Source organism: Gorilla gorilla, chromosome 4 (assembly GCF_029281585.2).
Source record: "Gorilla gorilla gorilla isolate KB3781 chromosome 4, NHGRI_mGorGor1-v2.1_pri, whole genome shotgun sequence".
NCBI lineage: Eukaryota > Metazoa > Chordata > Mammalia > Primates > Hominidae > Gorilla > Gorilla gorilla.
In genome coordinates, this window is record NC_073228.2 from 126,411,940 (window position 1) to 126,437,162 (window position 25,223).

General features: G+C 37.3%; 1 pseudogene; it reads left to right on the forward strand.

Moving 5' to 3' along the window:
- Positions 1-7,292: 7,292 nt before the first annotated feature.
- On the forward strand, positions 7,293-23,324 carry LOC129533557 (tigger transposable element-derived protein 1-like; annotated as a pseudogene).
- The last annotated feature ends 1,899 nt before the right edge of the window (positions 23,325-25,223 follow it).

The window sequence follows — 25,223 nt, forward strand, 5'->3', positions numbered from 1 at the left end:
TTATTAACAGGCAACTGGAGGCAGGGTGCTACCAATAAGGTAGCAGCCAAGGTGGGTCTCAAAGAATGGGTATGGTTTCAACAGGTGCCAATAGCTCTTTCAAGGCAAAGGCAACAGTAAAAGTAAAGGCACAGAGAGTGAGAAGTTCGAGACACTTCCAGGAAGTGAAGGGGGCATTGACTATGCCAAGGCTCAAAGGATCTGTCACTCTTGGGAGTTACCAAGAGCATGAGGGTAAGATTGGTCGTGATTAGACAAGGATTCCTACTCTAGTTTAGCCAGTTAAAATTTACTTCTTATTCTTTTATATATTGGGGTAGGGGTTGTTCCCTTAATATTTAGCTTGGAAAAAGTAGGACCACTGCTTAAAAACAAAACACAGACACACACACACACACACACACACACATACAAACACACATTTGCTAACCACTGAGTGAAATATTAGAGAATATTAACTCTGAAAACTCTGCTTAACTTCACTTGTCAAAAGTCTTGAATATCAATCTAAAAAGCAGTTCTGAACTTTACTTAGGAGAGCATAGAGAGCAACTGAAGATTTTTAAATAAATAAGTGATAGTTTCAAACTGTGCTTTAAGAACATTCATCTTGGCAACTGGGCTTGAAATTAACTTAGATAGATATCTGCTTCCAGTAGCCTTGGAAAAAGGTAATAAAGTTCTAAACGAGGATGCTAATTATAGAAAGTTTAATAGTAGATGAATGCAAGACACATGTGGGTATTGCATCAGGACCAAATTACACTTCAGAAGAATGCTGTCATAATTACTAGAAACACAACTTCAGAAAAACACAAAAATTGAGGGGAAGATAATACATTTACTTTGGAACACTGAACTTAGACATTGTTAGAGTATCAGCAGAGAGTAAGAAGTAGTCCAGCTAAGAGTAACAAACACTGTATAGAAATACAGTGTATGAACTATAAGGCTGGACTTTTTTGTGTTCATTGAATTGAATTTGTGTTACTGAATTATTGTGTTAAGTTCTACCTCTTCCTATAAGGAGAAAGAGAAAAAGAAATGAATATTGTGAGCTCCAATTCAGTGCCTACAACCTGCTGAACACTTTGCACATCGCATTTAATTGTAACAACCACCTACCAACTTATTATTAGCCACACTCTATAGTGAGAGCATTACGCAATGGCACAGGTAGGATCTGTCTGGATCCAAAACTGTTTCTAAGACAACTTGCTACCTCTGGAAAGATATGAAATCATTGCATAGAAAGAAATTTTTTAAGGTCATCTATTAAAACAGTAAAAATGGAAGCAGATGAAGATGTTCAGGGGAAAAGTGTAGACAAAGAATTGCCAGAGGTCGGCTGGGTGAAGTGGTTCATGCCTGTAATCCCAGCACATTGGGAGTCAAGGTGAGTGGATCAATCACTCAAGGCCAGGAGTTCAAGACCAACACGGCCAGGATGGTAAAGCCATCTCTACTAAAAATACAAAAATTAGCTGGGCGTAGTGACACATGCCTGTAATCCCAGCTACTCAGGTGGCTGAGGCATGAGAATCACTTGAACCTGGGAGGTGGAGGCTGCAGTGAGCTGAGATTGCACCACTGCACTCCAGCCTGGGCGACAGAGGGAGACTCTTTTCAAAAAAAAAAAAAAAAAAAAAATCACCAAAGGTTAAGTAGAAAAAAACTTGGGGTAAGACATATTAAAATAGTGATGAGTCATAAGCAAGAAGGGATGGCCAATACCTTGATGTACTACAAAGAAGATAAGGAAGATGTAAACTAAAAATAACCATTGTATTTGGTCTATAAGGATTTATTAATGATTTTTGAGGGGCAAGTTTCTTATAATAGTAAGAACAGAAGTCAGATTGTAAACAGCATGATGAGATGGGAAGAAAAGATTAGACTTACCTACTGGGTAATATTCTTCAAAAAGTTTGACACTAAAGAGAAATAAGGACCCATTATCATTTAAGAGAGTAGCAGTGTTAAGGAAAGGACTTTCTGTTTGTTTTCTCTTATTGAATGGAGGCCTTAGCATGTCTTCATTCAGAATAGAAAGCAGCAGAAAAGGAAAACTCAAAGATGGGGTGGGAGGAGTAATTGATAGAGCAAAATCCCAGAACAACAGGAAGAATTAGATTTAGAAGTAACCGAAGAGGGTCACCCTTACAAAGTAAAAGCTCTTCTTCCTCTGAAAATAAAAAATAATAATAATTTTTTTAAAAAAAGCAAGGACCTCTGAAGGTAGAGAATAATGATGACATAAAGAGCAGGAAAGCCATCAGGGCATTCAGAAGGAGCACTCTCTGACCTAGAAAAGCAGAGGGGAAGGTTTTACCTTAATGTAACCTCTCTGCTCCAAAGACGGGTAAACAAAGAGAAAAAAAATAAGCAAAACTGCTAGATTCAAAAACAATATTAACAACTCCATGGATCAGAAACACAGCATTTAGCAGGACTGACATTGCAGGTCTGCTGATGGCCAAATTTAAAATCAAACAGAGATGGCTGAGAGTACAGCTTCTATGAGGTACCAGGAACTAAAAGTTTTCTATGTGATTAACACTTGGTTTACCCCCCTTGAAATCAGGGGTCATGATGGGGATCCCCTGAAGAGCCAAAGCGACTGAAATGTCCCTTTGGAGCTGCAATTATGAAGGTAGGATGACAAAGACCAAGTCCAAGAAACAGGAATTGCTGGATGAGTGGCAACATCTTTGATACTTTCAATGTTACCACAGAAAAGAAATCCTGAAATACTATGTATTTCTAAACTCCAAAGAGCCAGGAATAAGCAAACATAAATCTAATGAGTATAGGATGGAATATTTAACAGGGAAAGACAGAGAGAGAGATCCCATTCAAAAGTAGACTGTAACAAAAGCAAAAATAGGCAAGCGGGACTATATCAAACTAAAAAGCTTCTGCTCTGCAAAAGAAACAATCAACAAACTGAAAGAACCTACAGAATTGGAGAAAATATTTTCAAACCATACATCTGAGAAGGCATTGATATATAAAGAACTCGAACAATTCAATAACAAAAAAAACAAATAACCGAATTTTTAAAATGAGCAAAGGACTTGAAAATATGTTTCTGCAAAGAAGACATACAAATGGACAACAGATATATGAATAGATGCTCAATATCACAAATCATCAGGGAAGTGCAAATCAAAACCACAATGTGGTATCCTCTTACATCTGTTAAGATGACTATTATTCAAATGAAGTAAAAGAAAAGAAAAGAAAACAAAGTAACAACTGCTGGCGAGGATGTGGAAAAATTGGAATCCTTGTACATTGTTGGTGGGAATGCAAAATGGAAGAGAGTATAGATGTTTCTCACAAAATTAAAAATTGAATTACCATATGATCCAGCAATCCCACTTTTGAATATTCTTCCAAAAGAACTGAAACCAAGATCTTGAAGAGATACATGCATTCTCATGTTCATTGCAACATTATTCACAATAGACAAAATATGGAAACAACCTAAGTGTCAACAGATAAATGAACAAAGAAAATTTGGTATATACATACAATGGAATATTATTCAGCCATAAAAAAGAAATGCTGCTATATAAGACAGCATGGATTAACCTTGAGAACATTATGCTAAGTGAAATAAGCCAATCACAGAAGTACATATACTGCATGATTCCACTTGTGTTTATAGATAACAATACCATACTGTATACTTTGAATTTTGTTAAGAAGGTAGATCTCAAAAAAACAAAAAATAATATAAAAATTTAAAAATAAAAAAATAGAGAATAAAAAATAAGGTAGATCTCATGTTATTTGTTCTTACCACAAATTTTAAAAGTAGAATGCAATATTAGAATTGAACAATAATCAAGTACTACATATCAAAATCTGTGAGATGCAGCTAATATAGCACTCAGTGGTAAATTTATAGCCTTAAGTGCATTAATTAAAGAATATAGTTCTGGAAAAGGATGATTCATGGCAAAACTATCATTGTCAAATACATTTATTAACTTGCATAACACCTAAGAAAATAAATTGATAAAATTTAGAACCCACAGAGTTTATCAAGATGGCTAGATATAGTAACAGTATAAAAAAATCTTTCCTATAACTCAGTAATAATCCATTAGATAATTTGATGGAAAAAAATTACATTCACTGTGTCAACAACAAAAAATAAAATAGCTGATAGCAAACCTATAAAAACCTTAAAAAACCTAGTAAACTTCACTGAAGTCCTTAAAATAAGACCTAAAAAATGGAATAATAAACCATAATCCAGGGATATTATGTTAAGTGAAATAAGCCAGGCACAGAAAGACAAATACCACATGATTTCATTTATATATATAATCTAAAAATATTGAACTCAGCAATAGGGAGTAGAATTGTGGTTCCAGGGCTGGGAAGGTGGGAAAGTAGATTGGAATAATGTTGGTCAAAGGATATAAAATTTAAATTAGATAGGAAGAATAAGTTTCAGAGCTCTATTGTACAACATGGTGAAAAAACAGTAGTTAATAACAATGTATTGTATTTTGCGTGGTGGCATGCACCTGTAGTCCCAGCTACTAGGGAGGCTGAGGTGGGAGAATCACTTGAACCCAGGAGGCAGAGGTTGTAGTGAGCCGAGATTGCACCACTGCACTGCAGCCTGGGTAACAAAACGAGACTTCATCTCAAAAAAAAAAAAAAAAAGTATCGTATTTTGAAAAAGGCTGAGAGTAAAATTTTAAATGTTCTCACCACAAAATAAATGCTAAGTACGTAAAGTAATGCAGATGTTAATTAGCTCAGTTGAGCCATTCCATAATGTGTACATATTTCAAAATATCACATGGTACACAATTTTTACTTGTCAACTAAAAATAAAGTAAAATAAAAACATGTTCCAGAATAGGAAGATGAAATATTGTAAAGGTATTAATGTCGCTAGGGAACTCATCCTTAACCAACAAAGTAATCACATCAAAATATCAAAGCATTTGTAAAAGGAGAGAGAAAGAAAGAAAGAGAGAGAGAGAAAGAAAGAAAGAGAAAGAAAGAAAGAAGAGAAAGAAAGAAAGAGAAAGAAAGAAAGAAGAGAAAGAAAGGAAGAAGAGAAAGAAAGAAAGAAACCAAACTATACCTGTTTAGCTACATATATACGGATATACAGGTACATTAAAAAATCATAAAGGTCGTAAACTAAATGAGCAACAATAGCTACTTCTTGGAATCTGGATAGAGAGAGAGAGTGAAAGAGGGACATTAGATTTATCTGTAGTCTTTTATGTAAGTGAATGTATTTATATATTACTTATACAGTTAAAGCTACATTTATTTTAATTTTTAAAATAATAAAATGTTGTCAACACTCCTGTGGTGGGCAGAATAATGACCCCCAAAACTGTGCATGTCCTAATCCCTGTAACCATGAATGTGACCTAACCTGGCAAAAGGGACTTTGTAGATGTGATTAAATTAAGGACATTGAAATGGATGGTTACCCTGGATTTTCCAGCTGAGCTCAATGTAATCACATGGACCTTTAAAAGTGAAAGAGGAAGGCAAGAGAGCCAGAGTCAAAAACATGAAGATGCTGAGATGCTGGGCTGCTGTCTTTGAAGATGGAGGAAGGGGCCACGAACCAAGAAACCAAGAGTTCTCTAGAGGGGGGGGAAGCAGAAGAAACAGATTCCACCCTAAAGCATCCCAAGAGAACGGCAACACTGCCTGCACGTTGATTTTAGTCAAATGAGCCCCATTTTGGACCTCTGCCTTCCAGAATTGTAAAATAATAAAATTGTGTTGTTTTAAGCCACCAAACTTATGGTAATCTGTTGCAGCAGCAATAAAAAATGAACAGAACTCCTTCACTGCTCAGCACTTTTGAACTTCTAATTAACCAGGTTTACCATGACAGATTTTGTACTAAAAATGCTAATATCACCTGAGGATTTATTCCCAGTCTGTGAGGTTACTATAAGGTAGAAATGAAAAAAGAATTATAAGCCCCAAATATTTTGAGTCAACCTGGGTTAAAATTGTGTGTAAAACCATATTCCCAAGCCACCCCAGTATTTAATGAACAACCATGAGAGACCTAAATACTTTATGCCAAAACACTGGTCTAGTTATTACCTATTTTGTAAATATAAGATCAAAGATTGGTGATCATTTAAAAGCACAAAGATTAAAGAACATTAGCCACATGAGAAGATTATGTTTCTGGTTAGATCTAAACATATTTTATATTTTATCACTAAATGAACCTCAAATTTGGTCTTCAATTAACTTGTTTGCTGAGAAAGGTGACAAGCTCTCTTGTATTTTCTGCCTTTTTTTTTAAAAAAAGAGTTAATCTCCTATGAAAACTATCCTTAAACTCAGACCTTATTTTATCCTGTGAGGCATGAAATTGTATTTATGTACAATTTGATTTGTAGAAAATTGTATTTGTTTTAACATGCTTCTAACAGGCAGCTGAGTTTAGTTATCTGATCTATAATAGACCCATTAGCCACCATGATTATTATTTCACTAATTATTAATAATTTTATTCTATAAATCCACTAGTATAATCAGGCATACCTTGTTTTATTGTGCTTCACTTTATTGTCTGTTGCAGATAAAGTGTTTTTTTTTTTTTTACAAACTGAAGGTCTGTGACAACTAATCTCTGCATGACGCAAGGCTTCAGCACAATTTTTCCAATGCCATGTGCTCACTTTGTGTCTTTGTTTAATAATTTTGATAATTCTCACAGTATTTCAAACTTTTTCATTATTATATATGTGTTATAGTGATCTCTTATCAATGATTTTTTTTTTTTTTTTGAGACAGAGTCTTGCTCTGTCACCCAGGCTGGAGTGCAGTGGTGCCATCTTAGTTCACTGCAACCTCCGCCTTCTGGGTTCAAGCGATTCTTATGCCTCAGCCTCCCAAGTAGCTGGGATTACAGGCATGCACCATCATGCCTGGCTAATTTTTGTATTTTTTGTAGAGATGGGGTTTCACCATGTTGGCCAGGCTGGTCTCGAACTCTTGACCTCAAGTGATCCGCCTGCCTCAGCCTCCTAAGGTGGTAGGATTACAGGTGTGAGCCACTGCACCCAGCCTCTTATCAATGATTTTTGATGTTGCTATTGTAATTGTTTTGGGGCACCACAAACTGTGCCATTTAAGACTGTGAATGGAGGGATGTGTTCTGTGCTCTGACTGCTCCACTGACCAGCTGTTCTCCCATACCTGTTCCTCTCCTCAGGCCTCCCTATTCCCTGAGATACAACAATATTGAAATTAGGCCAATTAATAACCCTACAATGACCTCTAAATGCTCAAGTGAAAGGAAGAGAAGCACACACATGCTCTTACTTTAAATCAAAAGCTAGAAATGATTAAGCTTGGTTAGAGGCATGTCAAACCCCCAGATAGGCTGAAAACTAGGCCTCTTGCACTAGTCAACTTGTGACTACAAAGGAAAAGTTATTGAAGAAAATTTAAAGTACCATTCCAGTGAACACATGAATGATAAGAAGGCAAAACAGCCTTATTGCTGATATGGAGAAAATTTTAGCGGTTTGTATAAAAGATGAAACAAGGCACAACATTCCCTTAAGCCAAAGCCTAATCCAGAGCAAGGCCCTAACTCTCTTCAATTCTTTGAAGGCTGAAAGAGGTGAGGAAGTGGAAGAAAATTGGAAGCTGGCAGAAGTTGGTTTATTATGTTTAAGGAAAGAAGCTGTTTCCATAACCTAAAAGTAAAAGGTGAAGCAGCAAGTGCTGACTGAGGTAGAAGTTGCAGCAAGTTATTCAAAAGATCCAGCTAAGATCATGGATGAAGGCAGCTACATGAAAGAACAGATTTTCAATGTAGATAAAATAGCCTTCAGTTGGAAGAAGACGCTATCTAGAACTTTCATAACCAGAGAGAAGGAGTCAACACCTGGCTTCAAAAGCTTAAAAGAACATGCTGACTCTCTTGTTAGGGGCTAATGTAGCTAGTGACTTTGAGTTGAAACCAGTGCTCATTTACCATTCTGAAAATCCTAGGACCCTTAAAAATTATGCTAAATCTACTCTGCCTGTGTTCTATCAGTGAAATAACAAAGCCTAGAGGGCAGCATATATGTTTACAGCATGGTTCATGGAATATTTTTAAGCCCACTATTGAGACCTACTACTCAGCAAAAAAGATTCCTTTTAAAGTATTACTGCTCATCGACAATGCACCTGGTCACCCAAGAGCTCTAATGGAGATCTACAAGGAGATTAATGTTTTCATGCCTGCTAGCACATCAGTGCTGTGGCCTATGGATCAAGGAGTAATTACCACTTTCAAGTCTTATTATTTAAGAAATACATTCTGTAAGGCTATAGCTGCCACAGATAGTGATTTTTCTGATGAATCTGGGCAAAGTAAATTGAAAACCTTCTGGAAAGGATTCACCATCCTAGGTGCCATTAAGAACATGCATGATTCATGGGAGGAGGTCATAATATCAGTATTAACAAGAGTTTGGAAGAAGTTGGTTCCAACCCTCATGGATGACTTTGAGAGGTTCAAGACTTCAGTAGAGGAAGTTACTGCAGATGTAGTAGAAATAGTAAAAGAACTCTAATTAGAAGTGGAGCCTGAACATGTGACTGAATTGCTGCAATCTCATACTAAAACTTTAACAGATGAGGAGTTGCTTCTTATGGATGGGCAAAGAAAGTGGTTTCTTGAGATTGAATCTACTCCTGGTGACCTGGTGAAGATACTGTGAACAGTGCTGAAATGACAACAAAGGATTTAGAAAATTATATAAACTTAGTTGATAAAGCAGCAGCAGGGTTTGAAAGGATTGACTCCAATTTTGAAAGAAGTTCTACTATGGGTAAAATGCTATCAAACAGCATTGCATGCTACAGAGAAATCTTTCACAAAAGAGTCAGTCTATGCAGCAAACTTCATTGTTGTTTTATTTTAAGAAATTGCCAGAGCCACCCCAATCTTTAGCAACCACCACCCTGATCAGTCTACAGCCATCCACATCAAAGAAGACATTCCATCAGCAAAAATATTACAACTCATTGAAGGCCCAGATGATTGTAAGTATTTTTTAGAAATAAAGTATTTTTTAAATTAAAGTATATACATTTTTAGACATAATGTTATTGCACACTTAATAGGCTATAGCAAAGTGTGAATGTAATATTTATATGCACTAGGAAACCAAAAAGTTTGTGTGACTTACTTTATTGTAGTGGTCTGGAACTGAACCTGCAATATTTCCAAGGTATGCCTGTAAGTGGGACAAATTCATTTTGTCTTTATCTTTTTATTACAGTCCCTTAAAAAACCACACAAAATCTTGTGATTCAGATAAACTCATTTTTGAAACATAGCACAAAACCTGTTTCTTTAACAATACTCAGCACCTTATTTCCACGTAAATATTGAAAACCTACTGTGTAGCTCTGTGAAATGAAAACTAGGACAACTCTCACCTGGGATAGGAATAACTAAAGCCAGAAGCAAATGTATCATCAACATTTCATTAGGCTGAAGAGAAAAGGGTTTTCTTTTCTTTCGGTTTAAGAGACAGAATCTTGCTCTGTCATCCATGCTGGAGTGCCGTTACTATTCATAGGTGTGATCACAGTGCACTGCAGCCTCAAACTCCTGGGCTCAAACCATCTTCCCACCTCAGCCTCCCAAGTGCCTGGGACTGCAGGTGCATGCCACCATACCTGGCTATTTTCTTTACTATTGTTTGTTTAAAATTTTAGAAATTTTAAAAAATTAGTTTTCTTATTGCTCTGCATTTATTTACCATCTGTAGCTCTTGAATATGCTTGTTAAAAATACACCAGATGAGTTTGATAAATGAAGCACACGTTTGGCTAAATACCATTTTTCAATCTTATCTTTATGGTAAATAATGAACAAATACCTAATAAATGCTAGAATCAAAACTATAAAATTATAACATCTCCAGAAAAAAATTAGAATCAAAAGATTGACTTTAATTTTAATGAAAGATGATCATTTAGAAAATTATAAATTCATATATTATAATTTTTATAGCTATACAACTCACACACAGACAATATCTACACACACACACTCACACACACACACACACACACACGTGCTATTTTTCCCTTCTTTTTTCTAAGTCTCATTTTCCTTGATGGGTCTCAGCCTTTCTTCATTTTCCTAGAAGGTCTACTTTTCATTCCCTAAAGAAGGAAGCCCTAAAAAGCAAGGGAAGCTGGGACACTTGAGATTCCTATGAGTTGGAAATAGAAGACTTGGTTGGGAAAGCTGATTTCGTGCTGAATTAATAGTGTCAGAATGCCCTACAAATTGTTGTATGGAGGTGTTGGCCCCACATCATCAGCCATAAGATGACTTTCTTTGTTGTGAACTGTAATGCATCAATCTCTCTGTAACCCCTCATGAGCCTGAACATGACTACCAAGAGTTTGAGTAACCAGCACAATAACCAAGATGTGGAACTGTAGTTTCAATTCTGTCCCTGTCCCAGGGTGTAATTAGATCACCAATACTTACTGACCAAGTCACACTTATTCCTATCTAATTAATGTTCCTATACCTAAGACCAACACAGGTTAGAGATCTGAGTCTGTTGATCAAAGACATAGTCGATCCATATTCTAGGCCTAATTTCTATAGCATGGAAGTTTCTTATTCCATCAGCAAGGCAGGTGCTGCAAATGCAGAACAATATAAACACAGTGACTCTTCACTTAGAGAAACATTAGTCCTAGGATGTGGTACATAAATTACAGACCAATGTAAGCTTTTGGATTTTTGAGTTCCAAATGATTTTGAATGAGACTCTGAAACAGATAATAATTTCATAGGTTTCTGAGTCTTAATTTTCATAATATCTACTATATTCATCCATTTTCATGCTGCTGATAAAGACATACCCGAGACTGGCCAATTTACAAAAGAAAGAGTTTTACTGGACTTACAGTTCCATGTGGCTGGGGAAGCCTCACAACCTTGGAAGGTGAAAGGCATGTCTCACAGGGTGGCAGACAAGAGAAGAGAGCTTGTGCAGGGAAACTCCCCCTTGAAATAGCCATCAGGTCTTGTGAGACTCATTCACTGTCACAAGAACAATGCAGGAAAGACCCACCACCATAATTCAATCACCTCCCACCAGATTCTGCTCACAACACACAGGAATTGTGGGAATCACAATTCAAGATGAGATTTGGGTGGGGACACAGAGCCAGACCATATCATCTACCCAGATGCAATAAGGGTGCTTGCAAATCCTGATATAAATAAATCCTGTATGTTTTAAGAAGAAATTTCAGGTATTAGCTAATAATGGATGGAAGTTCACTCTATCACCATGCCAAAAATGCTAAACATTGTCATGAACTGAAACTTAACAAACTATGTGAAACCCTTATATATGGCCAATTTTTAGTCACTGTCACCAACTAATGTCTCCAACACTTTACTCTGAATCTTAAAATTTCTGGAACTAATTCTCACTAATTAATTTCTTGTTTTGGCTTAACAAAATTGTTACCAAGGACTTCCTCTTCAGTTCTATTCTCTAGGTCTGTGCTGTGCTTTCTTCTTTATACAATAAACATCTTTCTCTGAGCTAAGCCTGTAAATTTTAATTATATTTGTCTTATTCTTATCTCACCAACCCTGTGACTATATACAAATTTCTAAATTGGCCAGTAAAACAATACATCTTAATTAATCTTTTGAAAGTTACAAACACTTGCGAGAATCTGATGGAAGCCAAGAAACCTAGTCCTAGGAAACACACACACACACACACACGTACACACTCACTTCTGTACTTACTACAGTCATATAATAAAACAGTTCAGAGCTTAGGTTTGGAGGTTCAAATTTCAAGCTGTGTCCCTTACAAGCTTTAATATCCTCATTTGCTAAATCAGGGTATTAAATTTATAGAAAACTCTTTGGGCCTATGAGTTGGTTACATTTTTTAAAAGTAAAAGTGTTTGCATTTTGCCCCCAGTAAGAGTATGTTGTGGAGTAAAAAGAAAAAAAAAAAATCCTCATAAATAAGACCTAATCCTAGAGTGAAGAAAAAAGAGGTATTTTTACTTGTAAGCTGGTTGTGTTTACTAAGTAATTTCTTCATGATTTTTCTACAATTCCAGTATAATTTATTCTATACAATTCTAGCCAAAATTTTAGAAACATCTATCAATCTAGTTTCTAGACACTGATTATCTCTAATGAGGGAAGAAATTATCAAATGCTTAATTGAACGCAATCCCTGAACATTATGAAGATTGTCATCCATCCTTGGCTGGAAAAGTTAGCAATTATGTCACCTATATGACATTAGTAAGTTTTGAAAATGTGTTTATGCTGTAGAGTTTTCTTTGACTTGCTGCGGGACTTCCCTTGTGTGCTCTGTCCGTATATGCAATATACAGCTATAAAACTCCATATTTTAAAGTTTGGATAAATGTTAATTTTTGGTAATTATCTTTTCAAACATAGTTTAGATCACAGTAAAATAAGTATGGTTCCAAGAAATCACTAAAACATTTCCAAGTCACAGTCAATGGCTGAGTTGAAGTGATTTCATTATTAAAATTTTTTATCTGTACCTAAGTAGTATTCTTTATGGCAGTGATTTTCAATTATTTTTAACTCAACAAAGCTGAGGGGTATGCTACATGCCCAAAATCACAACAATTGTCATCTGGCTAGAAGATAACAGAGAATAGAAGGGATATCGTGGTTGAGAATCACTACTCTGTAGCAAAATTGTACTTTCCTGCAGTCTGTATGTTTTAAGAAGAAACTTCAGGTATTAGCTAATAATGGATGGAAGTTCACTCTATCACCATGCCAAAAAAACTGAGTCAGAATATTTCTTCAATTAGGATTGAAAAGTAATATATATGTCAGAGAAAAAAAGTTTCCTTTAAAAAAAACTGTGGTTTGCATATTAGAAAGCTTAGTTGATTGTACTTAACCTAAGAATACACTATATCTTTATAATTATTATTAAGTGATTTTTTGGTGTCAGTACATAGGGCTCTACAGTTTCCAAGGAGGGCACACCTTACAGAGTTTAGAAGTTAGCCTAAGAAATAAACACTCTGAATTGAAATAAAGATTAACTCATACATATATAGAAGTGCCATTCCTGGGAAATAATATGTAGATCTTTGGTGGAAAAATTAGGTTGTCTTCCAATACAATGTAATCTCTGAAACCAGGATATGACTTAATTACCCAGTTATTTGGTAACATGTCAGGCAGGGGGAGATGATGGATGGGAACTGGAGAAGAAAAATTGATCAGTTTCTCTTTCCATCCCAGCTACCGGAAAGCTCAGACTCAAATTTATGACCAACCTCTGTCAAACAGACAGGATCTCACAGACCTGTATTTTCTATGCAGACATGAAATTATTTTCCCCTTTTTTCTTCTTGGATCCCATTTTTGAATTTAAATTTTTAAATATCCCATCATAGTTTATTGTATGTATTGTTACAAATAATTTTAAATCACTCATTAAAATTACACACATCTTTACTTATCTAGCACCGTACAGGGGAAAAGAGTTTCTGAAGAGCAAACCTGAGTACCTCTGTGAGGTGAATTTCCAAGTACCTGATGTAATTTACATCCATAGAGGAACTGAACACTCCACACTCTCAAAACTTTATTCCAACAGTATTAAGATCATATAACTACCTATCTGCAGTCTATATTTCTAAGCAGCCTTTTGGCATTGATTCACATTTCTCAACAGGAGAGATTGTGTTGACCAATAGACATGAGCATTCTGGCACGACTGGCCTAATTTTATTTATAAATTACAAAGTTGGCACTCTAGTCCGCTAATTAGTCTCTTCTGAGTTTGATTTGTTTGAGTCTACTGTCTAAACCTTTCTGACTTAGCAATTCAATAGAATTTCATTGCTGATCCTGATGAACAGCCCTGGAAGCTTTATGCTGCACCCAAAGCCCTGCACCTGTGGGGTTCCAGGAGCAGCCAGAAAACAACCTTGGGTCCCACTCCATTTGAAGGAAAAAAAAATTTCCTAACGCCTTTTGCATTCACTATTAGTACATTTTATCACACTATTACAACTGAATGTTTCTTAGCACCAAATCTACTGCTATGGCGAGGGAAATGATAAGACTTTCTCCAGATACCAAAAATACAAAGTGGGCATGTATAGGCCTGAGATATTAAAATGTAGCACAATCTCTAGCATTTTTATTTCTTTGCAAAAACCATACGTATTTTAGGGTGTTCTTAAATAATTGACCAGATGCCTTTGGGTAGCAGGTTTGTTTATTATCCCTTTAACTAGCAATCACTTATTGAGCATCTACGGTGTGTTAAATGCTGTACTGGGTGTTAGATCCTGCCTTATGGAATAAAGTCTAGTGAGGGACACAGGTATTTTTAAAGTATATAAGTAAATGTTTTCTTATACATTGTGATAATAGACATGAGAACCAATACTTGGATGCTAAAGTAGAAAAAAATAACCAGGGAAGTACCAGTGATAGACTGCAGGGCCAGAGCACATCCCACACCCCCAACAAAAGATGCCTTTTAACTAGAGGAACATATGTGCTTGTTTGGTTGGGACAGTCCCAGTTAATGCCAGTTGTTCCAGCATAATTATTAATAGATGCTCCTTTCCCACGAAACATATCCTGATTAAAATAATAAATTATGTGGTCATGCTAATTTTAAACAAAGTGGAAACTCAGTAAAGTGCTAGGTCCTAGAAGGGATAATGACTTCTAAGTACTTTGGAAAGCATCCCGAGGTGAAGATAAGCATTAGCAGTGTAATGGGCTGAGATTAACTTCATTCCTGGCTTGATTCCAGGGGGAAAAAAATCACAGCTTCAAACATAATGTATTTAAGGGCACGGAATCGATACTGAGTAAAGAAAAAGGAAGGGAACCTCAGTAAATAAAACTTGAATCATTTTCCTCATTGTGAAGACAGAATTAGCAGAAAATGAAAATTCCAGTTCTTCAGCACCATGGAAGCCTAGAAACTTTTTTTAATATGAAAGCAGATAGCAGAATGTAGTCATAAAACATGTAAACTGAAGGAACCTTGGAAATCCCCTCATACAGATCTCCCATCTTAGAGGAAATATAATGCCAGAGGACATAAAAGTGAACCATATACTTGGAGGTGAGAACCGCTGTATTATATAAACATTAATTGCAAAAAGCAGTGGATTTGGACTCAGGCCACCCATGTTATAGTGCCAGTTCCTTAAGCACCTCTTATTTTTCCCAAACCTTGGTTTCCTCAAATAGAATCCTGGAATCAAAATACCTTTCTCACTATCTCCTAGGGTTGTTTTGAAGACAAAATAAAATCATATAAGCTATAAAGGGCTTTGCCAATTTAGTTTTTGTTAGCAACACATTCATTAGCCTAGCCCATGTTCTAAGCAAAAAAGCATCTACATCTATCATGAAGTTGTGATAAGAAGTTTCCATGCCCTTTACAACTGAATAAAGGGGATTCTGATTTGAGTTTTGTAGCTCTCACATTTCTCCTTTCTCATGCCTCAAAATTCACCAAATCAAATACAAGTAAAAGATGGTGATTAGGCAACTGACAAGAATCAGGGCTATAGACATTCTCTGGGTTTGGCTGAGGAGGCCATATCTAGAAAAGATAATATGCATGGTCACATTAATGTCTATCCTTTTAGGATTGAATTACCACAAACATAAACAGGTTCAGCAATTGAAAGCATTGAAAAAAATTCCAAATGAGGAAGCAAAGGCTGAACATGAAATCTGAGCTTCTAAAGTGAGCACAGTTGTGCAGAAGCGAAGTTCAGGGCTGCGAATAGCATTACTGAAATGGCAAGAAATGGAGTCTTAAAAAGTCCTCCCACGCAGATGGGCCAGTGTTTTATTCAACTGGACAAAAGATTCTTAAGTAAATACAAGCAATCTGGTAAAACTTTTATAAGGAGTTAAGTGAATCTGTCAATGTATTGAGTGAATCAGTGTAAATAGGCCAAAGAAACAACAATGTGTAGGGACAAACATAGTAGAAGTTTCTTTCTTGCTCATGGAAGAAGGTAAGGAGGTTCTCCTGGTTGGTGGAGGTTTTCCTGCACGCGGTGATTCTGCCTTCTTCTAGGGACTTACCATTGGTCTCCTCTTGCTTTTCATCCAGTGAGAAGAGAGAAAGACTGGAAGAGGATAGGTTCTTCTTAAGCCATGACCCAGAAACAGCACAGCATGCACTCCAACGTGGCTGGCTGGAACTCAAACTCAGCCACACCCAACTCCAGACAAATCTAAATCTGGGAAAGAGGTTCTAGCTGAGAAGAAAAGAAAGCATGAATTCTGATTAACAGCTTGCATTCTCTGCTACAGGTAAGATTTCCAGTTATATAAATTCTACACCAGGACCAGCAGCAGAGTAGAAGTCTGACAGAAGGGAAAAGGGCTAGGCATTGGCTCATCTGCCATTTGCAAGAACCCTGCCCTGCCTGATGCTCAACAATGTCCCCAGTTTCTCACAAAGCTGACAAAGTACAAACAAGGGACCAAGAATTACTTCTCAGTGGCCAATCCCTTATGTCTAATGCTTCTAATTAGTAAAAGGGATCACTTGAAGGCATACTGGCATTGTGATAGCGTTAGAGAAAAATCTTTGGCCAGAATATGACAGATCCATTCCCTGTAACCTATACGGTACTCTGGAAGCCATTGGCTTCCTAGAATTTTCCATTTGAAAACCCTTATACACCTTGGCAGTGATTTGCAACGAGCAAGATTTTCAACCACAGAGAGTTTTAAGAACTCTAGACATTGGGGCCTTTGGGCCCAAAACCAATGTAAGTTGTACTCCTACTTTTTTCATCATTCTGTAAGGTGATTCCTGACTTAGCCGCAAACTGCTTTGAAAGTAGAGAAACCATTGGGAAAGGAGAAAGTAAGGCTTGGCTGCTGGGCTTGGTGTTTAACTGAAAGGCAATACTTCAGGAAATTGTGAAACCACCCGTCGTTAAGTAGATGGTGTGAAGATGGAGAATATTATCTAAAAATACTATACTGAAAGAAAAAGTTACTCTTCAGCTACCGTTTGTGTCTCCAATTGTTTGTGTGCCTATTTCTCTTTTTCTCAAAATGAGGGAGAAACTGGATCCCTAGATTTAATCTTTCCTTAGCTGAATAATAACAGATTTATCATTTCAATCAAATTATATTTTTAATGCAAGGGTCATGGTATTTTCAAGAGCATTTTTATGCAAGGAATATAATGATATACCATGGATTTCAAGCAGAACCAGAAGGGAAGGGAAGTCTGAAAGGGTTTTAGGAGAGCAGGAATATGGCAGGAGGGGAGAGGGATGTCAACAGGCTGGCTGTTTTTGTTGGCATCCCATAGGAGGGACCAGACCCAGAAATAGACCTCAAACATCAGAAAAATTTCTGATAAAGCTGGATTGGGAAACGAGGCTTGGATCTACAGCCACAGTGAGGTTGCTTCAAACTCTGCACACACTGATTTGGACTGACTTGCCCAACCACCTGCAAAGTAGGCTGATCTGAGAGGGGGTTCCCAAGAGCACCCTGGAAGGAGTTAGAAGAGAGGAGAAAAGGGGGTATGGATTGATGGAGAAGAAGGGCGAGGATGAGAGGGGTTGAGAGTTTGGGAAATGACAAATGACATGAGAGGCTTGCAGTCAGCTGTGGGAACAAGGATCAGAGGCAGAATAGATTAGGTCCTCATGCTGTGGGGGACTTTCTCAGGCCTGAGAGTATCCAGCTAGGGGCAAGAGGGAGGCACATTAACCTAAGCTGGTTTTAAGTGCCACAGTGAAAAGGTTAATTAGTTAACAGTGGGGAGCAATTAATCAGGAGCTATGTGATTCTCACCAGAGGGAGGACGTGGAATCTGCAGCAGCTTCTGGCCAGGCTGGGTTGCATTTCTCCATGGTTAGCAGAACCATCCTTCACAGTCTCAGAATGCGGGAACACTGAAACATGAAAATCCCTGCCTCCTCCAGCTGTGGAGATTGTCTGTAGCTATCTCTCAGTATGATTTTGCCTTCAAATTCATTCTTCAAAATATTTGAGGCTGTCAATATATATAAAATGGAGTTAGGTTGACTCATACAAAATTGCCAGTTTTGAAGTTAAAAATCTGTTAAAATTGGCATTTCATATGACTCAATATTGAAGTAAAGAATAGGTTCCTTGGGCACTTTGCATTTTCATAGTTTCACAGTAAATATTTCATGTTTGGGGAACCGCTGCGTGCTCCTAAAGGCCCTAGGGGTCAGTCTGTCCTCAGAGGATCCAAGGATAACCCTGACATAATGGTCACTGAAGTCCTCAATAATTCTGCTACCATGAGTGACAGAACACTCTCCTGGTGTGACTAGTTCAGTGACCTAGTCATATTTTTAAACCCTTAAATAAAAACTCAAACTCCATTGCCTCACTCTTAATAAATGACTTTGCCAACTACATCTCAGGAAATAGAAGCTATTAAGTAAGAATGTATTCAAACTCCCACCCAGACACTATATGCTTGCCTGCAGCTGAATTCAGACAGATTATCCGGATGTCTTCAGGCACATTGGTGTAGAATGAACTTGGAAACATTCATTCTGATTATATTATATTGAGCCACCATACAAATGTACAGCAACTCACAGCTATATAATTGTTCGTTTCTGTACCAGAGATCGACATCACCAACCCATCCTCCACCAAGGGGATGTTACCAAAATGCAAATCTGAATGTGTCAGTTTTGTAATTTAAAGATGTCAAGCCCGTTAGCTCGGGTCAGGAATCCTGCTGCTTGAAGATCACACTGTTCCCTCTTTCTCCAGTTTCACCCCAACATGCAACCTTTCCTTCACGTGCTCAATTACTCGGCTTCCTGGAACGCATCGTGCATTTCTTGCTTCTAGGTTTTCCACATGCTGATTCTTCAGATTGTAAGTTTTCTTCCTGTCAAGACTTTACTGGGTTTAAACTTTATCTCCTCAAAGAAATATTTGAGTAAGATGCCCCGTCTCGCTGCTGCCATATCTTCTTACACACACCTTGATCCTTGCTTTTATCCCACAATGTATTTAGTCTTGCTTTGCTAACCTGTCTCACTTGTGGGGCATTATAAGAGGTGAACACAATAAACTTCTGAGCAGGAACTACGTGAAATAACATGTACTCAAAATATGAGTTGAATGAAGAATGAATTTACAATCGTAAATTAACAATTTAGCTTCCTAGATCCTAACAATATAAGAGAATTTTTAAATAGCAATACATTCATGTACTGAGAAATTTCACAATTTAACTTAATATTTTGCTGTTTTTGTGTGTGGAAACAATCTTTCTAAATAGCTGCGATAATAGCTAGCAATTACCAAGTACCTACTATGAGCCAGGAATCATGCTAACTGCTTATACACATCTAGTTTTATCATTAAAACTACATTTGGAGTTCTCATTTTAAAAATGAGAAAAAAGAGCAAGGTTTTCTTTGATTGATTTGTCTGATAAATATGGATTTTACAAATCCAGTGTTTTCTCAATAGTTTTCACCTGAATTCCAACTGAAGAACTAAAATTTAATATATGAAACATATCACATCTTTGAATAAACATATAAATATCCTGACCATCTATCAGAAGTTCAAGACCAGCCTGGCCAACATGGTGAAACCCCATCTCTACTAAAAATACAAAAATTAGCCAGGCATGGTGGGACGTGCCTGTAGTTCCAGCTACTCAGGAGGCTGAGGCAAAAGAATTGCTTGAACCTGGGAAGCGGAGGTTGCAGTGAGCCAAGATCATGCCACTGCACTCCAGCCTGGGAGACAGAGCGAGACTCTGTCTCAAATAAATAAATAAATAAATATCCTGACCATCGAGTAATTCAAAAAGTAAAGTAACTTCTGTCTACTTTTTCTGCCCTAACTCCTGCTTCTGTTTTCTCCAGTAACTGTCTGGTGACAAATCTCCTAATTCTAGTCCCTCTTTGGATCTTCTTTTTCCTTCAGCTTAAGGTTCTCAGTGCTTAGAAGCACTGATCAGGAATTGGATCCATGGTGCTACCCAGATCCCTCAGAAGGCATATCCCTGCCTGGTGGATTTTCGATTGGAATAAAATAAGATGACATGAATGTACAGAGACAATGGATGGCTTGAGCTGATGGGCAGCATTTGATATTGGGTTTTGTTTTCTTCAAGAACTGTGGCGTCATTTTTCTTCGTCTTTCCCTGACTCTGCTGATTCTGTCTAGGGGATGTCTTTTAATGTGAAAAATTGAGTAATAGCTTCATAAGAAGTCCTGAGAAAACAACTCCTGGATTCCAACTTATCTTCAGTGCACATAACCTTCTCCCACAGAGTGAAGGGCTTATTTTTATTCAATTAGGCCTCAATTATGTTCCAAGAAATCAGTCTCCAGACTAAATGTGAGCAAGTAGCAGGTAATAAACAAACAAGACACATCATGCTTTTGCCTTGGGCTTCTTTGAATCACTTATGTCTGCTTTAAAGAGTTTTGGTGAGGTAAGTTTTAAATTTTCAGAATGTTCACTTAAGCTATAAATCAGAGGCTTCCAGTATCTTTTTGCTAGGACTGGAAATGAGACATGAGTGAGGTTATGGCGTGCACACACATACCATCCAAGGGCTAAAGGAAACGAAGACCAACAAAAATAATTCTTAAAACCCAATAAAATTCACATGTTAAAATAATTATTTTGCAGACATTAAATGGTAGTATGCATAAAGTAAAATTACAAAATAAACACTAAAACACCAAGCTCCTCCTCACTCTCTTGCCACCACACTTCTTTTCTGACACAGTGACCAAGGCATAATCTCCAAGTATCTTCATTCAAATGGGGCTAGTTGGTGCAACCTGGCTGTTCATCAGAGTTATGTATGGAACTATATAAATATTAGTATTCATCCCTACAGATTCTGATCTTTGTCTAGAAAAATATATACTTGTGAAAATCTTCACATATAAGTCACCTTGTCAGCAAAATACAGAAAAAAAATCCTGCAGCGAGTTCTCCCTTCCGCTGACCCCTACTCTTTACATCAAAAAAGGCAAGAAGGTAGAACCCATGCTGCAGGTTGGGTAAACCTGTTTTATTCAATTCACTATCCAAAGTGAGCACTGGAAAGTCAGAGGATTACTGCGAATCCTCAGTGTTCTCTAACTTCTTGCTCCTCAAAAGGGCCCTGGCATCCCCAGCATCACTGGTAGGTTGTTAGGAATAGAAAATCTTGGGCCCTACCTGCTACTGAATCAGAATCTGCATTTTAACAAGATTCCCACAATATTTGTATGCACCTTAAAATCTGAAGAGCTCTGCCCTATCTCACCATTTTTGACAGCCTCCAATTTTATGTTGACAAGTCAATCCTAGCCATGTTCCTCTGGGCTAGATAGTTTTGGCCTAAAAATCTGTCCATCAAGTCCTACCCAATTCTTCCACCAGAGAAAGAGTGAAGGCTTGGCCCTAAAGCTGAGCTGTTGGGTCCTGCTGCCTGCCTGCAAAAATCTTTAATACCAACATGGGCCTGCTCCAAATTTTGTCTCTAACGAGATAATTTCTAGTTGGGTTTTGCTGGCCTTGCAGCAGGAACATGCTATTATATTTGCGGAAGATTTCTGAGAACAGCAATTTCTCTAAAATTCTTTTAGCTGTTCTCTCCTTTATGAAATGGGAGACATGATTTCAAGTCATTCAAGAAAAGCATGAAAACTGTTAACAACTTTGTTATTGTGCTTCACAGTTTATAGTCCAATTTTAACCAATAGCCAGTCTATCCATAGAGATAAGATGCGGAGAAGCATAGTACCAAAAATTATTAATGTTGACACTAAATCAAAATTCCAAATGAGTAACATGTTTGATTTATAAGCAGGTTTCTATGAGAAATTACTCAGATAATATGATCTAATAATCTATGGAGGAGTGAAGTACAGGTCCTTGAAATACTTGGAATACTGGCAGAGAGGGTAAATATAAAGAAATTAAAACTTGGCATGTTAAAAATTGTCAGTTGTATGTTTCTGTGATTACATGGTCAGCTCAGTTCCAAGTTTAACGAAAAGTATTATCTGCCTGTCAATCAAATATTAATTAAGAATTCACTATGTTCTGGGTGCTAGAGCAATGGGAAATGACCATTTTTCATTCAGTGTTTGCTGAAAACCTCCTATGTGCCAGATATTATATACTCAAGATATAAAGAAGGGGAAGACATTGTCTGTGCCATCGAAGAGTTTACAACCTGCAAGAGCAAGATATAAAAATAAAAGAAAATAGGCTACAGGAATGCTCCCAAGGAGGAAGATCAGTTCTGTCTTGGGAAGGCTGCAGCTGCATAGAGGCAATACTTACAGGTTTTTTCAGGCAGAGGAAGAATAACCCGAAAAGAATGGAGGCATGAAACAGCATGACACATTCACAGACATGTGGAAGTTTAACATGCTTAAGGTTTCATTTTGTGAGGGGAGGCAGATGGCACTGGAAAAGTAGGCAGGGGCTAGATCATGCATGATAATGTTTTTGGATTTCTTTTCCATGAGTGAATGGGAAGTCATCAAATATTTTTTGAGTAGGAAAAGTTCAATTCCTGGATTAAAGCTATTACATAAACTAATTCACTTGATTCTAAAAACAATTCCATAGGATAAGTATTATCCCAATTTTCAGATGAGGAAATCAGTTTAATGTTTCACAACCGACAAGTAGCAGAGTATAGAGTCAAAGAGATATCTGTTTGACTCTATAATCTGTGCTTTTACATAAAAGTATAAAATATGATCCCTGAAGTCAATAAATTAGCAAACTACTGGAGATTTAGGGCTACCATAGAAAACACTTACGGAAAGTAACCAAGCTCTGCACTATACACATTGACTATGAAAGAAAGAGGAGTTGGAGGTGGTAGGTGGTGGGGGGAATCTGTACAGTTTGGAGCAACCAGAAAGGTTTAAATGGCAGGTGTGGGACAGAAGTTGGAAAGTGAGAACAACTCAATGAAACTAAATGTCATGACAGCTAAATCCCTCCAGTTGACCATCCTGCCCCTCCCAGTTGAATTTGTGTATTTGCTCCCTCTTCCTCCACCATTATACTCTCTTATCTCACATGACTCCCCCTCTCCTGGCCAAAGCATGGAGAGTGAAACTCTACTCTCTTTTCAAATTTTCCCTTTCTCCAACAGGTTATCTAATGAGAGACAGAAAGGCAGACAAAGAGAAGTGTTTCCTTGTCTTCTCCTGTGAGAAGAATATGACCATAGAACATTTCTAGCTATCTTGGGAGGCAGATCTTCTCTAAACATGAGAGAACTTCATGAGCTGGATTCTCCTCATTGTTGATATGCTAAAGGGGAAACAACAGAATCTGTAAAATACCATCCCAAGCCTTGTTTATATGATTATTCTTCCTGCTGTAAAATTCTAGTGTGCATGTCAGGAGCTGAAGAATATGTTCTACTGGCTTTCTTTCTGTAACCAAATCCTAATTTTCTTCTAGGCAGATGGATTCCTCAGGTGAATTAGGGCAAAGTTAATGTGCTCACAGAGACAACAGGGAAAACAAATCAATAATAAAATATTGACCTCAATACATATCATGTGTGGGTATCCCTAAGAAATATTTCAAGGCCATGGAAAAATGTGGAGACTCCAGAATGAATGATGTAAATTTACTTACAAATGTGATTTTTATTCAAATTCTAGTTACTCCTTGGCTGAAATAGAGTGAAAATTTAGAAATATTTGCAAATGGGGTGTCTTCCCATTACAATGAAAACATCTCCACAGTCACCATATACTCAGGCACCCTGCAGCTATCTCACTTAAGACATGATACTGCCCGGTCACCTAAGCCTCAATTTCACATATAATCTTATTCTGCATATAAACCAATATTCTCACAAGAGCTTTTTGTTTGGTGATTTTTTTTGGTTCGGTTTTTGTTTGTCTCATCAAGTCTCCATCTAACTCTGTCTAAATTTATCAAAAATATTTTATCTTAAGATAAAGACTCATTGTCTTTATTTGATATTAAGATGTATTAATTATGAGCAATTCTAATGTGGTTAGCAAATTTGAGCTTTAAAATAGCTTTTTATGACTCACTGATGGATTTGAATAACTTTCACTCATAAACTGCCCATTAAAATTTCTGTTCCGTTTATTTGTAAGACGTTCTACTTAACTGGTCCTTTTTGCCAAATCAGTACCTATTTAATCTATTTAGGAGCAAGAGTCTATACATTCATGTCTATGTTAGGAATCTGAGCACTTACTAACTCCTGTTCTGCTGCCAAAGTTAGCCTCCCAGAGTTTTTTAAAATGTGAATCTCCACATAGTGACAACACAAAGGCACAACATGACAAAGAAAGAAGGGTTGTGCTTCTCCTAGACTGTGGCTAAAACTGTCAGCTCAAAGAGAGTCCTGACTGAGCTTTACGATGGCCCATGGGGATTCTGCATACACATATGTACAAGGTAAGTGCAAAAAGTATAAAACTAGGAAGTGCACATTGAAATCAGGGGGAAAAATACACCCAACAAAGTGTGCTGTTGTTAGGAGATGCGCCATAACTTTCACCCTCCATGCTGTCTGCCGCAGCGCCTCACACCGTAGGTAAATGGAGCCCAGCACTGTGAAGCATTAGGTTTTTAGAAGTGAAGTTAAACTGATAAATTAGACCTCATTTATTGAACAGCAGTTAGAGCCGATTGCCTAGGGAGTCGTCTGACACCTTTGAAGACCCTGCTAACTTAATTGGTGATAGTTTGGGGGCTGAAGGAAACATTTAAGCCAGGAGCAGCAGGACACCGTGCCGCATGAAAATGGAGGAGACAAGCATTCTCTCTGACAAGGGGAGTCATATATAGATTTTTGTGTCCATTGTTTTCGCTTATTTGTGTGTGTGCTTTACTCAGTCAATCAAATATAATTGACACCACTGGGTTCTGTTGTTTTGTAGATGACAGGAGCTAATGCAAGGGAAAAAAGCTGGAAGTAAACTTCCCCCTGAAAGGCTGTGAAAAGGTTTTTCCACCGGGCCTGTGACATTTTTTGCTCAATTGTATTAATTGATGTAGTGACAAGGCACTTGGAAAGATGATGGATACTGATCACTACACCCTTTTTAAGGTTGGGCTATATCTTGCTATTAGCATAAGCACTTGTTT